This window comes from Agelaius tricolor, unplaced genomic scaffold (assembly GCF_023055355.1).
Source record: "Agelaius tricolor isolate 1412-34295 unplaced genomic scaffold, bAgeTri1.0.p SCAF_7, whole genome shotgun sequence".
Classification (NCBI taxonomy): Eukaryota; Metazoa; Chordata; class Aves; order Passeriformes; family Icteridae; genus Agelaius; species Agelaius tricolor.
In genome coordinates, this window is record NW_027269267.1 from 42,083,678 (window position 1) to 42,098,675 (window position 14,998).

Consider the following 14,998-nt stretch of genomic DNA (forward strand, 5'->3'; position numbering starts at 1 on the left):
TCCTCCAAACTATTTAGTAGTGCTCTCCAGAAGAAAATTTTTAGATTGTTTTAGCAGTGTCCTAGCCTAAAAAATGTTCTTCAGAATTGCTAGTCAAAAACTTTTCAAGTTAGTTACTCTGCATATGTCACAGTGAAGAAAGCTAAGGAAAATGCAAACAGCTTGAATACAATTATTTTAAATAACAATTAAAATTGTGGAGAACAGTAAAAAATAATGAAGAAAAATAAAATAAATGGAAAGCATTATTGAAGAATTTAAAACTTTTTGCACTTAGTGTAGATACACATCTGTATCTATGTATTTTCATAGTAATTCTGACTGATACACAGATGTTTTACATTTATTTTACACATGAAAGTAATTGCTTCAGGGAAAAAAGTGCTTTAAAATATGCCAATTTATGTTGTCTGTGCTTTTTTATGTTTCTATGAGGTCACATAGGTATTGAAAAATGGAATTTAATGATTTCTGAACAAATGAAAAGAAATTAACATCAACATTTTACTAGAATAAGAAATACTCTCCCAATTTTTGACATGAATAGCAAAAATCTTACAAATAATATAGAATTTTGATAATTTGGTTTTAAAAATAATATTTTTCCAGTCTTTTTGACATAATTGAATCAAATTTTTCTAGGAAATATATATATCTATATATATTTTATATTTTTATATATTTATATATATGTACAAACCATTATATGTATACATGAATTATTAATATATATTCACCATGTATTCCATAGGTACATAACTTTGGGGGGGTTGGGGAGTTGTTGGGGTCATTTTTTGTGATTTATAGTCTGGTCTTACTTAACAAGAAATATATTGCAAAGGATTTGAAATACAGCACTAATAATAACAATAATAATGAAGGGCAGGACATGAAAAACTTTCCTTCCACATTCCTGATTTTGTAAATGAATGAAACAAATAAATAAAAGAAGCTGTGCATGTTTCCACTATGCTGGGTGCCAATCTATATTCTGAGATAAATAAATGAAGACAGCAGCTTTCCTAAATATGCAAAACTGGGTTTCTAAATTTTACCAGTAGTTAATTTTACAACCAATGGGCTAAATCAGCTGATGTGTATTGTCAGACTTAACTCTACAGTGATTTACACTTTTTGTTTCTGAAAAGAGATCTTTCCATATCTCTCTAACAACAAAATCAGATGACAAATCTGGAAAGTATTTCCCCTCAATGTCATGTGGCTTTACGATTTCTTGGCTGATCTCTGTCATGGTCTGATTCCACTTTCAGCCATGATTATTGAAAAGAAATGTAGTGCTAGTTCAAGATCAAGCCTAAGGACTGGAAATTTACACATTCCCATTTGAATTGCTGTTGGCTTCACAGATAATATTTTGTGTATCACAGGTCCTAGAACTCTGCACATTGCTTTAAAGACATTTAAAGCTGATCCACTTTCAAATGCTAGAATTCTACTGCATGTAGAAATAAAGCATACCTCATAAAGGTTAGGTATTGCTCTGAATTTTCCCTATGCAAATGATTGTAAGTGGAATCTAGGCATAAAAATGGTATGATGTTTTAGGTAGAAGTGCTCCCTTATGCTTTATACAACTTCTTTGTGTTATCATCATAAAAATAGATGTCTCAGTGTGGTTCATATAGATGTACACAAATAAAGATGAGGATTAATTTGTTTTGGCTTTGCACATTATCATTGGCAAAATACCTAGCTGCTATTTTTGGTAAGTTGTTCTTGTTTAGAAAAAGACTTTGTGGTTTGTTTTTGTTGTTGTTGTTGTTGCTGTTGTTGCTGTTTTTTAGGGGATTTTTGGTTGCTTTTATTTGGTTGGTTTTAGTGAAAGATTTTGGTTTCTTCTAGTGAAAGTTCTTAACATTCAGTAAAAGAAGACTACACATAGAATAAATATCCCTTTCTCATACATACGCTCCGGATTTTTATTGGAACTGGGTAAATATTGAATATCTCAAATCATCAATGAGAAAAAAAATCAATTTGAAAAAGAAAAAGTTCAGGGGAAGAAGATAAAAGTAATGTCTGGCCTAAAAATAAGCAAAAAGCACTGTCTATACTTGACCAGCAAAGATCTCAGATCTGAGTTGAGTTCTCTCTTAGTTGAAAGAAAAGGGAAAACATTCACTTTCATAATTTAAAATGCTTTGGGATATGCAGACCAAAGAGTCATTGATAGGAAGCAAGAAAGCAGGGACTTTAACTTGCCTCATGTATATTATAAATAAATCAAATAAACATTGCATGACTTCAGAGCTCTCAAAATCTGTCCTTGGTCTGTGCAACTGTCTAATAAATCCTAACATGCTACAAGAAGCCTCATGCTCTGAAATATAAAAGTACACAAAAAATAGAGAAATTGCTCATTTGTTTCTTGTTTCTTTAAGCCTTAGGGAACATGCTAGTCCATCATGTCCTAAGTATTTACGGTCTACCTCACTAAAAGCATTCTGAAATTTACGTAGAGATGTATCCAAGAGAATTTAAAGCTATGCTATAGCATAATGCTATAAAAGAATATTTTCTGCCTATCTGTGGTTCCCATTTCTTTCAAATTTGTATTCATATGATTCTCATACACCTTCCCAAATAAAGTTCTTCTGAAGATTAAACAGCTAAAAAACCCAAAACAACCAAACAAAAAACTTTGCAAATAAACTGGAAGAAGATATTCTCTAATCTGTTTGTCAACAGAAAAATTCCATGAGGCAATATCTGTAACTATTCTCAGACCACAGGGCTCATGCACATTCTTCTGGTTTATCTGAGTGAAAATCAAGTTCTAGGCTTATAAAAACCCATAATATTCTGGGTTTTCTTTCTTGTCAAGTACAGTATTTCAGAGTTTATTTTTTATTCAACTCTGCCATGACTCCCTTTCTCATTTCAATTTTCTGCTCCATGAAAGGCCTCTCATGCCCTTTTAATATCTCATCTTCTTTGTAGGTAAATTCAGACATATTTTAGCTTTTTGTTTCCCCTCATATTCCCTAATATTTTCAACATTCACCTTGATCCTGTAGCCTTGGCAAGTTTCTCTTTCCTCCAATGAGCCATATGTCAATTATTGCTTTTATCCTTCTCTTACTATAAGGCACTTGGCCATGCTGAGTAACCAAACCAATTAAAAACACAAAATGTTATTTTTTTAATAAAAAATAATATTACATGTAACTACTCTAATTGAGTCAATATTATTGTGGGGTTCTTTTTTTTTGGAGAATTCCAGGATTACTAGGAACAGTGTGGTTTTCAGCACTTCACCTCCCATAAACCCCAAACCCCTAATATTTTTCACTTTAAAAGCAAAAACAAACCACAATTGAATTATTGTTCTCATAAAACTCTTTTAAAATAAAGAATTCAGTAGTGTATTATATAACTAATCTTTTTTTTTATTTTAAATTACTCTAATTAGATTTTTATTAACAATAATATAAATTAAAATCTGAATGAGCACCTACCTGCATTTTTACATTAATCACATAACGAAAAGTACAGAATTTATTAGTGTTGCACCCCGAGAGCAACATTTAGTTAATTAATACATTGAAAGCATTATTTCTGTATAAGCAGATTCACTCAATCAAAGATTACTTAATTTCTTCAAAGATGATTGTTACAGAAATAATCTTTTACTTTGTCAATAGAAATTTTAAATATTAATAGATTCTGACTTGACTGCCTTATCTTGGGAGCCAGAAGTTATTAAGAGGATTTTTAAAGGATAAGACTAACCCCAGGACAATCCTTTCTCAGTGGGAAAACTATCACAATACCACATTTGCATTCTCAGAGTAAGGTAAAATGGAGAGTCGGTATTTTTTATTAGGCCAACTCTCATATTTGGGGAAAAAACTAAAAAAAAAGTCTTGCAAGTTTTTTTGTTTTGTTTCTTTTTTTTTAATTTGTGCCATACATTCAGCCGTATAATAACTGCTGACCTTAGATTTTATGACTATATACACTCCAGGAAGAAATTGGGGCAGTTTAAATGTAATGCTCAGTGTTTGCAAATCTTCAAGTACATCCACTGCTGTCCATCGACTACATACAGAACCTATGCACCTTCTTCAGAGGATTGCTTCAACATGTGCTGAAGATATAGAGGCAATTTTGACAGCTAAGCTGGTTAAAATGATTCCAATATTATAGTATCAAGCTTTATGTATGTAAAAGAAGAATTTCTACAGCAATTTTAGGCTGGTGTAGTGATTTTAAAGCTTGGGAAAAGATAAAATCTAATCAGTATGGCTGTGTGATTAAAATAACGTGACACTTAGGACCATGATTGAATGAGGAATTAGATTTGAACTATGTCTGGAGTTGACCAAAGATTTGTGAGAAGCTACATAGAGGGTGTTGTACAGAGCCTTTTGGTGAGCAGAATTCAGTTGAAAAAGAAATGTGTTTGAAGATTATTTTGGCCAACTGTTATAAAATATATGCTTCTTGTGCCTCTTGCACATTTTCAAAAAAGAACATATAAGCATGAGTAAGCCTGTGTGTATTTTTTGGTCATATAAAAATTCTTTGCAAACTTAATGTAGCTGACAGCAGAAAAACATACCATTCCATTTCCAGCAGAAAAACATACCATTCCATTTCTGACAGCAGAAAAACATACCATTCCATTCAGTTAGTGTTTCAGATTAGGAGTAATTTTTACCTTACCTCAGAAGGAATAAATAGATGACTTTCACAACAGGATTTCTTTCTTTTCTCCAGAAGAGCAGAATGCTCACTGGAAGAGTACTGCAGGATTCATGCATGTGCAGATACAACTTTTGCTTTTTCTCAGGTAAGAAAGGATGGAAGAGAGCAGGAGGGTTCTGCTGAAGGTCAAGAAAGTCATAATACCATTTGTGGAACAGGGCATTTAATTGGTATTCTACTTGCATGGTGTCGACCCTGAACCGATTGAGCTACAGTGTTGCCAGAACCTAGGAAGTCACACAGCATTAATTTCAACAGACCTCCAAGGGTCTCATAACTTTTCATCCAAAAAATATTGAAGAATTACAGAAATCAAATTTGGTTTTATTTTCAAGTAACACAGTCAAACAGCTATTAAAATTAATTAAATTATTTAATGCACTGAAAGAAAAAAGTACCATACTGATACAAGTAAAGCAGACAAGGAGGCACAAAATTTTTGAGTGCTGTCACATTTGACATAACACTTTAACTTCTCATTAATGCTGACATTTAAAAGATTTATTTTTCTGTAAATCTTCCTCACAAAAAGCTAACAAATACATGAGTGTTGAAAGGATGTTTTATACATTTAATACAAATATCTGGAATACTGACTTTGGAAGGTAAATGAGGTAAGACAAGAAAAAGCTGGCAGTGTGGAGACCTTTTTTCCCCTACACAGTATTTTAAGTCAACACAAAAATCCCACAGCTTCTAAATTGTTGTGGTGCTTTTGTCTGAGGGAAAATTAATTTTCTTCACAGCAGCTTGTATGGGGCTGTATTTTGGATTTGTGCTGAGCACAGGGTTGATAATATAGAGGTATTTTCATTATTGTTCATCAGGACTTACCCAGAGCCAAGGCCTTTTCTGCTTTTCCTACTGTCACACTGATGAGGAAATTGAGGTGTCATGGGAGGTTGGGAAGAGATAGAGCCAGGACAGATGACCCCAACTGACCAAAGTGACATTCCAGACCATGTGGCATCGTGCTCAGTACATAAAGTGGGGGAAGAGGGAGGAAGAGAGGGACTTGGGGAGTGATAGTGTTTGTCTTCCCAAGCCACCATCATGTGTGATGATGTGTGGGACCCAGCTCTCCTGGAGATGGCTGAACACCTGCCTGCTCATGGGAGGCAGTGAATTAATTCTTTTTCTTTTTGCTTTGTTTGTGTTCTTTCTCTATTAAACTGCCTTTATCTCAGCCAACAGTTTTCTAGCTTGTACCCTTTAAATTATCTCCCTGATCTGCTAGTGGGGGAGTGAGAGAGCAGCTGCCTGGGGCTGGCTGAGGTTAAACCATGACAATAGCAGGTTTTCATAACTTTGTGCCTTTCATTAATGAATTAGCTAGACAAAACATTTTCTAGTAAAACAGTGCACACTCTATTTAAAGCTTTTTATCCTAAAATACAGAAAAGATTTATTTAGTTAGGGCATTAAAATATAAATATCTTTTCTATAAATTGAATGCCACAAGATAAAGAGCACAGGATTTCTTAAGAAATTGAATGTGTACAGTTCATTTCATTTAATTTATTGCTAGAATAAGTTTTATTAATGTAGAAAATAAATTACTGCTAATAGGGCAAGGTAATATTCCACTCTTTCCTAGATGAATTATGTATAGTATGCTTTGTTTTTGTTTTCTTTCTGGTGGTATCTGAAAAACTATATAAGAATTAAAGTGTTTTTATCAGAAAATTTCAAAAAATTTCCTCTGGTTTGATGATGATTTCTTTCTTATATTATTTCTGGCTGCAGACTTATAGCTGTCAGGACTTCTCTATGTAATTAGCATGATGGAAAGTCCAATATTTGGTCAGATAAAGCAGTGTGTATTTAAATAACAAGACAGGTTGATAAGTTTAATGAAATGATGTGTGACATTATTCAGCAAAGTTTTCAGTTAGAGAAAAGGTCTCCCATGTAATACTGTGAGATTTGAAGTTTTTTTCTGTTATCTCTAAAGTAATTAATATATTGTTTGTCTTTTTTACAATTTTACATATAATGTCACTGAAAAATATAGATCTAAAGATGAGAATTTGAATGAAAAACTTTCTGGAATTACACTGACTATTCAGAACTAAGGTTTGAACCTTTGTCTTCCATTTCTTATGTAAATTGCCTAATGCTAGAGTCCTTTCTTATGTCTGTTAATACATCAGTAGAATTTGCTTGTTTCACAGTGACTATCATAATCCACTATAATACAGATATGAAATGACAGATATTTTAAAATAAAAATAGACTTTTTCTATAACAGTTTAGCTCTGTTCTTTCTAGTTCAAGCATTAACAATGGCGATAAAAATTTCACATTTCTGTAATAAATGTGTTGATGATACATGAACTAAAAAAGAAAAACTGCTCTCATTCACTTATAGGAAGGTTTAAATTGAATCAAATTTACTGAGTGGAGTAGTATTGACAAAATTTGTTTTCCAAATTCCCTCTCTGTCCTGAGCTGGTCTTTAAAATATATCCAGAGGGAAATTCCATTATCTATTTAAAACTAAGAACAGAAGAGAGAATTTCAAGGTCATACAATCTTCCAAAAACTAAATTCTCAGCAAAGCTTTCGTAGATTTTCTAATAAAAACTTGTAATACTACAGCTGACAAGGATTTCATTCTGTTGGCAGTATACCATATAGAGCAATATGAATGTTATTTTAAGAGCAATCTCTTAGCAAGGATCACAATCTGTTGAATCCTTATGAACTAATTTCTTTTTTTAACATACATGGAAACTAGCAATAAATAAATTGTTTTTCTAGTTCTGAATTTCATTTACTCTTGGATATATACCTCATGATTTCTGATTGCATCTCCTAAGTTCCTATAATACACATTAACTAGGAAATAATTAGATTCACTCAGAAGCATCAAAATGTGTTCTCTCTCAAGCACTGGAAGTTTTCCCTTGTCCTTCAAACACTTCATAACTAACTACCTATTCTTTTTGCAGATAACTTTCCTCTTTCTAGGTGGAAACACAAGTAGCATTTTGAAGACAGGGACGTTCTTACTGTGCTGACCCCCCGTCACTCCTATATTACTGACTATCAATAGATCCTTGACACTCTTTCCTTTTTAATGACAAAAAGGTTAATATCCTATTTCTATTTCACTTATGATTACTTACTATTACTGGTAAAATATTTATTCTGGTTATTTATTTTTCACATTTGAGCTTTTGGGATATTATATCTACTTTTTCATTTCTCTCATCGATGGAATTTATCCCTCTTAATCTTTTAAATTAAATCTACAAAGTCTGAGAAGACTACAACAAAGACAGTGGAACTGGATAAGTATATCTTTCCCAGATGGTTCTTAAACCCTAAGATAAATTTGATCTGTTCTTTGAAATCTTTCCAACTTTTAAATTAATTTTATTTTTTTTTTTAGGAATACTGATCACAGCATTTTATTAGTAGTCTCACCAATAATATCTTCAAAAACTTACATCATCAATGTACTCTCATATAAAACTTAGTTTTATATATTTTAATTTTGGGGGGTTTTTTTGCTACACACAAAAAATAATTTATGTTTTTCATGGTGTCATCAAAGAAGATAATTATGTGTATTCCACATTTCTAGGGGTACAACATGAACTTAATATTCCATGAAATGTTTATAGACAAACGAAGGAAGAAGCCACATGAACAAGTAAGAGACACCCTAGAGAAGGTTTATGGAGAATATCTAAATGGATCAAATAATAAAAGAAAACAAAAAATGCTGCTGACAGAAAAGACTGATTTTCTCATATTATGCCTTCCTCTAGAAGGTTCACATTTAGGAATTTTCAATTTAGTCTTTTTCTTGTTTCATCTTGAAGCAGAATACTTCTGGTAGTTAAGCTGAGTGAAACCATTTTGTTTTACTTTGACTAAACATCAAGGTGAGTTTCTCTGGATTGTTACTGTGACTGAAATAAATTATCCTGCATAATACAAAACACAAGTTTCTGTTGTCTTTCTGGGAATAGACTCTGTACCCAGGCATGACCTATAAACCACATGTACATGCTAAGTTCTGCTTGTATCTTTGGGGCTTATTTTGAAAAACAAATAACCAATGCATAATGAGAAGAGTTGTCAATTCTTTGACCTTAGGCCCAACAAATTCAGTAGAAAAATTACAGGACTCATGAAGTACTAGGGCAACTATAGTGTACATACAGATTTATAGAGGAAAGTTAAACAAACTAATTCTGACTTGACTTGATAAACCAAATTAATTGCTTTGATACTCTATGAAGGAGAAGGATTTTTTTATTGTCATTCTGACAACTTTGAGCCTTACTTACTGTGTGGTTTTCTCCTTCATATGTGTTTTTCATGTTTCGTTTACCTGTAATTACTTCATAAATTGCTTCTCTCCTCTGTCCTATTTCCAGATAACATCTTGGAAAATTTTGTGGCTGAGTTAGGTTATAAAAACTATTAAGATGCATTTTCAGATTGTCACTGTGGATGATCAGAACACATCTATCAAAATTTGGGGAAAAAAAATTTCTACTCAGAGTTAGAGGAAAATAATAATATATTTTTCCAAATGTTTTTCTTTGAAATACAAGTAATTATTAATTTTTAAATGCATTATTAGCAATTAGGTATACTTTTTTTATCTTGGTACTTCCTAGAAAGCTGTGTGCTAACACTTTTACATCCATACGAAAATGGCCTTTGAAAATTGAGGATTTGAAGACAGGTATTAAGAGGAGGAGAAAGCTTACCCATGATAAAAATGGCATCTTACAAGACACTGAGAAATTCCTGAAATTACTTTCTGACTTTCGTGTAGCATATTATTTTAATATGCTAATCTAGCTTAGGAGTGTTCCAATTTATAGATGCCAGTTCCTTAATTACCTCTAAGTAGTCTATTAATGAAAAAAAAGGAAGTTGTTTTAGTTTCATTAAAAAGATCCTTTGTCAACTCTATTCTCCTTTAATTGTTCTTCAGTACATTTGAGCTTTCAAAAGGAACTAATCACTGCGGTCTCTACAAAGGGGAATTGTATCAGTCTGTGAGAATTCCTCTGAACTGCAAACAAAAAAACCTAAGTAGAGGTACAACAGTCCACATAATTTTAGTAGACTTTCAAAAACCTTGTGACAAGGTGCCACACAAGCAAGTACTACAAAAAATGGATAACTGTAGATAAAGATGGTATATTTAATCATCTCTCCAAAAGTATATAAAATACCTAAATGAAAAATAGATTATCATTACTACATTCCAGTATACAAAAAAAATAATAATAATAAGGGATTTTGAGGTTATATCCTAGTTTCATATAGTTAAATACTTCCAAGAGTGATTTAGAAATTAAGTTAATGGTAAGGAAAATATTCCAGAAAACAGATTTTTTGATTGATTAGTTCTAGACAGATTGAAAAGAGTGAGAATGTTTCTACGTAATAGAAGTCACAATCAATAAAAAGGGAAGGTGTGTTACCCTACAACAGTTGAACTTTTCCTTAACAAGCAAATGCTTCCAATATTTGAATTCCCACATTTGTGTGTATAGTCCTAGGCCTAAGGATTTGGATTTGAACTAGTGCAGTTATGGTGGTAATGGTACTTCCTGATATTTGGAAAGTAGAATACTGAGAAGAAATATTAACTAGAACATATGAAAGTAAATTTAATCATCACCAGTCAAACAGCAAAAACTGACCTCTTAGATCAAGCTGGAGCTGACTTCAGATTAAAGCTCTAATCCCATCAACAGCTATTTTTGCTAATGTAACATACGATTTTTTAAATTAAAGTTTAGAATAAGTTTTAATCAATTCACTTCAACGTGGAGTATTTCCTTCAGTCCAATTCACCAAAAAGTAACCCTAAAATTTTCATAAAATCCTATATTTCAACTCAGCAAAAAAACGTGCAGAAATTAAGTCAATGATCCTGTATTGCCAAAATCAAAGCAATTTATGTCTATATAGACTCAGAATAGAATAAGAAAGATCAGCTGTGACTTGCATCCCTCTGCAGTGGAAAGGGATAGCAAAGTATATGAATTCTTTCACAGGAAATAGCAAGTGAGCATTCCTATTGATATCTAGCCTACCTTGCTGTATCATTTAACACATGATTTTCCAAGTCAACACTTGATTACAATGTTTGAATATTTAATTCTGGAGATTTTTTTAGGAACTCCTTTACCATTATGTTAATCATTTATGCATTTTCCATTACTATTGTAACAAAGCAACCTTACAAGTGATTTGTCAAAATTCCTGGCAACAAAATACGTCTAATCTATTGTTGCTGAACTATATAGCAAATATAACATTCCTCAATTAACTACAAGTTTATCATAGTAAGATGTTGTATTTCTCATTTATTGCTTATCTCAAATCTTCCTCAGTGAGAAGTGGAAAAAAATCTGTTTGAAATGGCAGCATTCAAAGTGGGTTTCATAATACGATGCTGGGACAGCTCAGCAATGAATACCAAAGCCCCAGTTTTATTTAGGTTTTGATTACAGGAAGGAAGAGGAATATTCTAAGAAAAGGTGCAGATTTAAATGAGAAACCAGGCTTCTTTCTTCCAGGAAAAAGGAAAAAGTAGGTTTCTTCTCATGCGTTTTGAAATGTTTACCACTCAGAGAAGTAATGCATTTATAGGAGAATCCCAACTTCTATCCAGTTATAGAAGTGTCTTAAACACAGCTTGAAAAACACCAAGAGCAAGGCATTATTTCACAGAGAGTAAAGGTTATTGCTTCCCTGGAACCAAATGCCAGGTTCATACAAGGCCAATACCCTGAAAGAATTCCCTTATTGCAGGATACTTCTTAATACCCTAAGCCACTATAAAGGAGCTAATTATTCTTCCATGTGAGTGAAAGGAATTAATTAGAAAAAATCCTGAATTTTTATGGAATGTACATGAAGAGATGTGGCTTCAAACATTTGAGATATGTCAGTAAAAGATGCTTCTAGAGACAGAAAATTTCAAGCACGTGACACAGAATGCTGCCAGTTCTAGCTGTTCATCACCACAGAGGAAAAAAAGGTCACCATAAAGAGGACAAGCTGGGTAAAAAAAGCCTGTAAATTGAACTTATAGTCAGGGTGTTTTCATTTTTATTGTTCTAACTGTGCTGACCAATAGATTTTATTTAATTATTCTGAAAAAATTTGTACATGAACAATTTCTATGTGTCCTAGTTTCTCTGAACTAAATTAGAAAAAGGAAAATTTGTTTGTATCAGCACACTTCTGACTTTAATTTAAATTCTGGTGCAAATCACATTTCTACTAAAATGAGCAGAGAATGATTTTCTTTGTTATTGATTTTAGATTCTGTGGCTTAATGCTCTATGCTTACCCTGCCTAATTAAATAAATCAGCATTTTTCAAGACCAGAAAATATGTATACTTGTATAGGACTTTGTATCTCTTTTGAGCTAATACTCTGTTAGGGGTAATACAGTATTTTGCTTCTTGAATGTGTAATTTTCTTTGGAGTGGTGTTTAGAAATAATTATATATTAATGTAAACTGTATTACAGGCTTTTTTTTTTTTTTTCTGAAGTAGTTAATTCTTAAAAAAAAAACTGTTTTCCATTCATATGGCTATGACTTATTTTGAGGGGAAAAAACCCCAAACAACAGTATAGTTTTATGTGCACATTAAAATAAAAAAACCAAACAGATAACAAAAACCCACAACACAAACCCATCAAAACCCCTAGAATGTCAATGACCATGTAGTCAGGAAGCAAAGTGAGAATGCCAGAATATTGTGCTGAAGATAAGGCCTGTAGGACAAGTTTAATTTAGAAGTTGCCATTTTAAAGGTGCTATAACCAGTAACATTCCCTGAAGGTTTCCTCAGCTGTTGCAAGCATGTCTTGATGATACACTGATTTCATTCCAGTATTTCATAAATAAATGTTTGTTAAACTCTCTTAAAAGGCAGTAGGAGCTTTTCTGTGCTGCCTGTAGTATGGATAACTTCCTGTATTAGCTCCAAAAGCACAAGGGCAGGAAGTTTTCATTAAGCACAGAGCAATGACATTCAAACAACTTCCAATAATTCTGGCACTGGATCCTTCTCTGAGTATCAGAAATGGGGTCATACTTAGAGGCAGGTCAATGAGCACAAGTACAGGGGATTCTCACCTATTTTACTTTTGGAGGTCTCTGGCATCCATAGGGTTAAAGACTGTAATTTTTGTTCAAATTCAGGTTCTTTACTAGAAAACTGTTCAGACTTAGTATATTGCCTTCTAAGTATATAAACATAAATTGCCAGTTTTATTTTCCAATAGTAGCAAGCATTTTAAAGACCCTCAAATGTTTCTTCTCAATAGTTATCACATTTTCACAAGCACCTAGTTTCATTCACTAGCTATAAAATGTTCTTATCTTAATTTCTTACTACTGTCTCTGTCAATTCAATGTAAGTATCATAATATTGTGATATGAAAGAACATGAGAAATAAAAAAAGGAAAATATGAAGTACTGTTTCTAATTTTGCAGAAACCATAGTACAAGACAAAAAAAAAAAAACAGAAAAGCATTATGAGTCATTAACATATTGCTAGAAACCTTACTTTTTAAACTTCTCTATATCAGACTTAAATTTAACTGCATTTCCCAAGGTTCAGGGCATGACCTGTTTCAAAGGGTCTGTGCCTGTAATCCCTATTCTTATTTTCTGCTATCAAGGCATACAGGAAGTGTGCATGACCTGGAATGCCTATTTTTGGCTCACCAATACATTCAAGCCAGTACATTTAGAGGTTTTCCAGTGTTAAAATAACTGCAGATCCACCCTTCCCCTTTCTGCTTAAGATCTGCTTCAAGATTAAATCCTTGCACTTTAAAATATAGGAAAAATTATGACAGAAATGTACCTAACAAATTGAGATCTGTTTTAATAGAGGTAGAGAAAGTAAGCATATTTTGAGAATTTACTTCAAAGTAACAGAGGAAATTTGATTTATAACACTTTCAATACTCAGTCCTTTTTGATCAATGCATTCTGCACTGTGAAAAATTATCCATACAAACTAGCTCCTAGAAAGAATTGTAAGAAATTCTCCCTCTTGACCCTTCGAGAAGAAATGACTAGCATTTATAGAATACCTATCTGAATGTCAGACTAAATACTATTTCTCCCTATTTTTATTTCACAGAGTATTTTTATTTTTTCCAGTAAGAGTTTCATTTATATCTTATGTTCATTTGGTTCCTACAGGTCTGCACAAAATACAATCTACATACATCCACTGCATTTTGCCATTAGACACCTAAATAGTCTAAATCAATTTTAAACTGATATCTGAGATAATAATCTGAATGTTAATGCCAATAAATTTGTAATAACACCTTTTACAGCAAAAAAAAAATCAACCATTTCCATTTTTATAGAACTGTAAATAGGGAAAAATCATTATTAGTATTTAAAATACACTGGTGAAAGATTCATTTTATAATTTAGATAAATATTTTATAGCTTTAGAGACAGATTTTGTTATACTGAATTTCTCACAGTAGTGTAACCTGCTTTTTAATTTTGACTCCTAATCTGTGTTTCTAGATGTGTCCTTCATGTAAAAGCCCCCCTTTTAACTATGAAACTATCAATATGAATTTCTCTAAATATTTTTTTCAAAATATTAATACTGCTGAATAAAATAAAATTTTAAACAATTTTTAAATCCAAAGACATGAGATAAAATTCAAGTTGACATATATGGGTCAGCTGTTAAACATGTATTAGCACTCAGATCATAGTAAAGACTACCAGTTGGCTAGTGTCAGTCAAGGTTCTTTTGTGCTGTCAGTTTGGTCTTAAAATTAGGACTTCCACTGTTAAAGAAATGTAGTCGGGGGAAGATTCTTAGACGTGCCACTTCATAATACCTAAATTTGCAAACCACTTCAACTAAAAAAATAATAAATGTTATAGTCAATCTCATCTATTTACTTCTGTAGATCTCTGTTCTCTGCAGACTTGGTAAACCATGTGATTCAATGGGCACTGCTGTTTTTTAAGTCTTTGTAAGGTACAGAATATGTGTGTATGTAAATGTGAACATGCTGATATCTCAAAAGATCTTGAACTGTGGGTAGAGATCTAGATACCCAGCAATAACCCAGTTATCTACTAACACCTTTATGAACCTTCTTAGGTATATATAGTGACATTTATACAACTAAAATAAATATGATAGGGACTGTAATGTGGCTGGCATTAAAAACTTCCATATTATTAAGCACTATTTTTCTCCAAACCAAGGT

General features: G+C 32.3%; 1 long non-coding RNA gene across 2 annotated transcripts in view; it reads right to left on the reverse strand.

Moving 5' to 3' along the window:
• LOC139591848 (uncharacterized) overlaps window positions 1–14,998 on the reverse strand; it is a 100,767-nt gene that overhangs the window by 16,925 nt on the left and 68,844 nt on the right. The window lies entirely within an intron of this gene.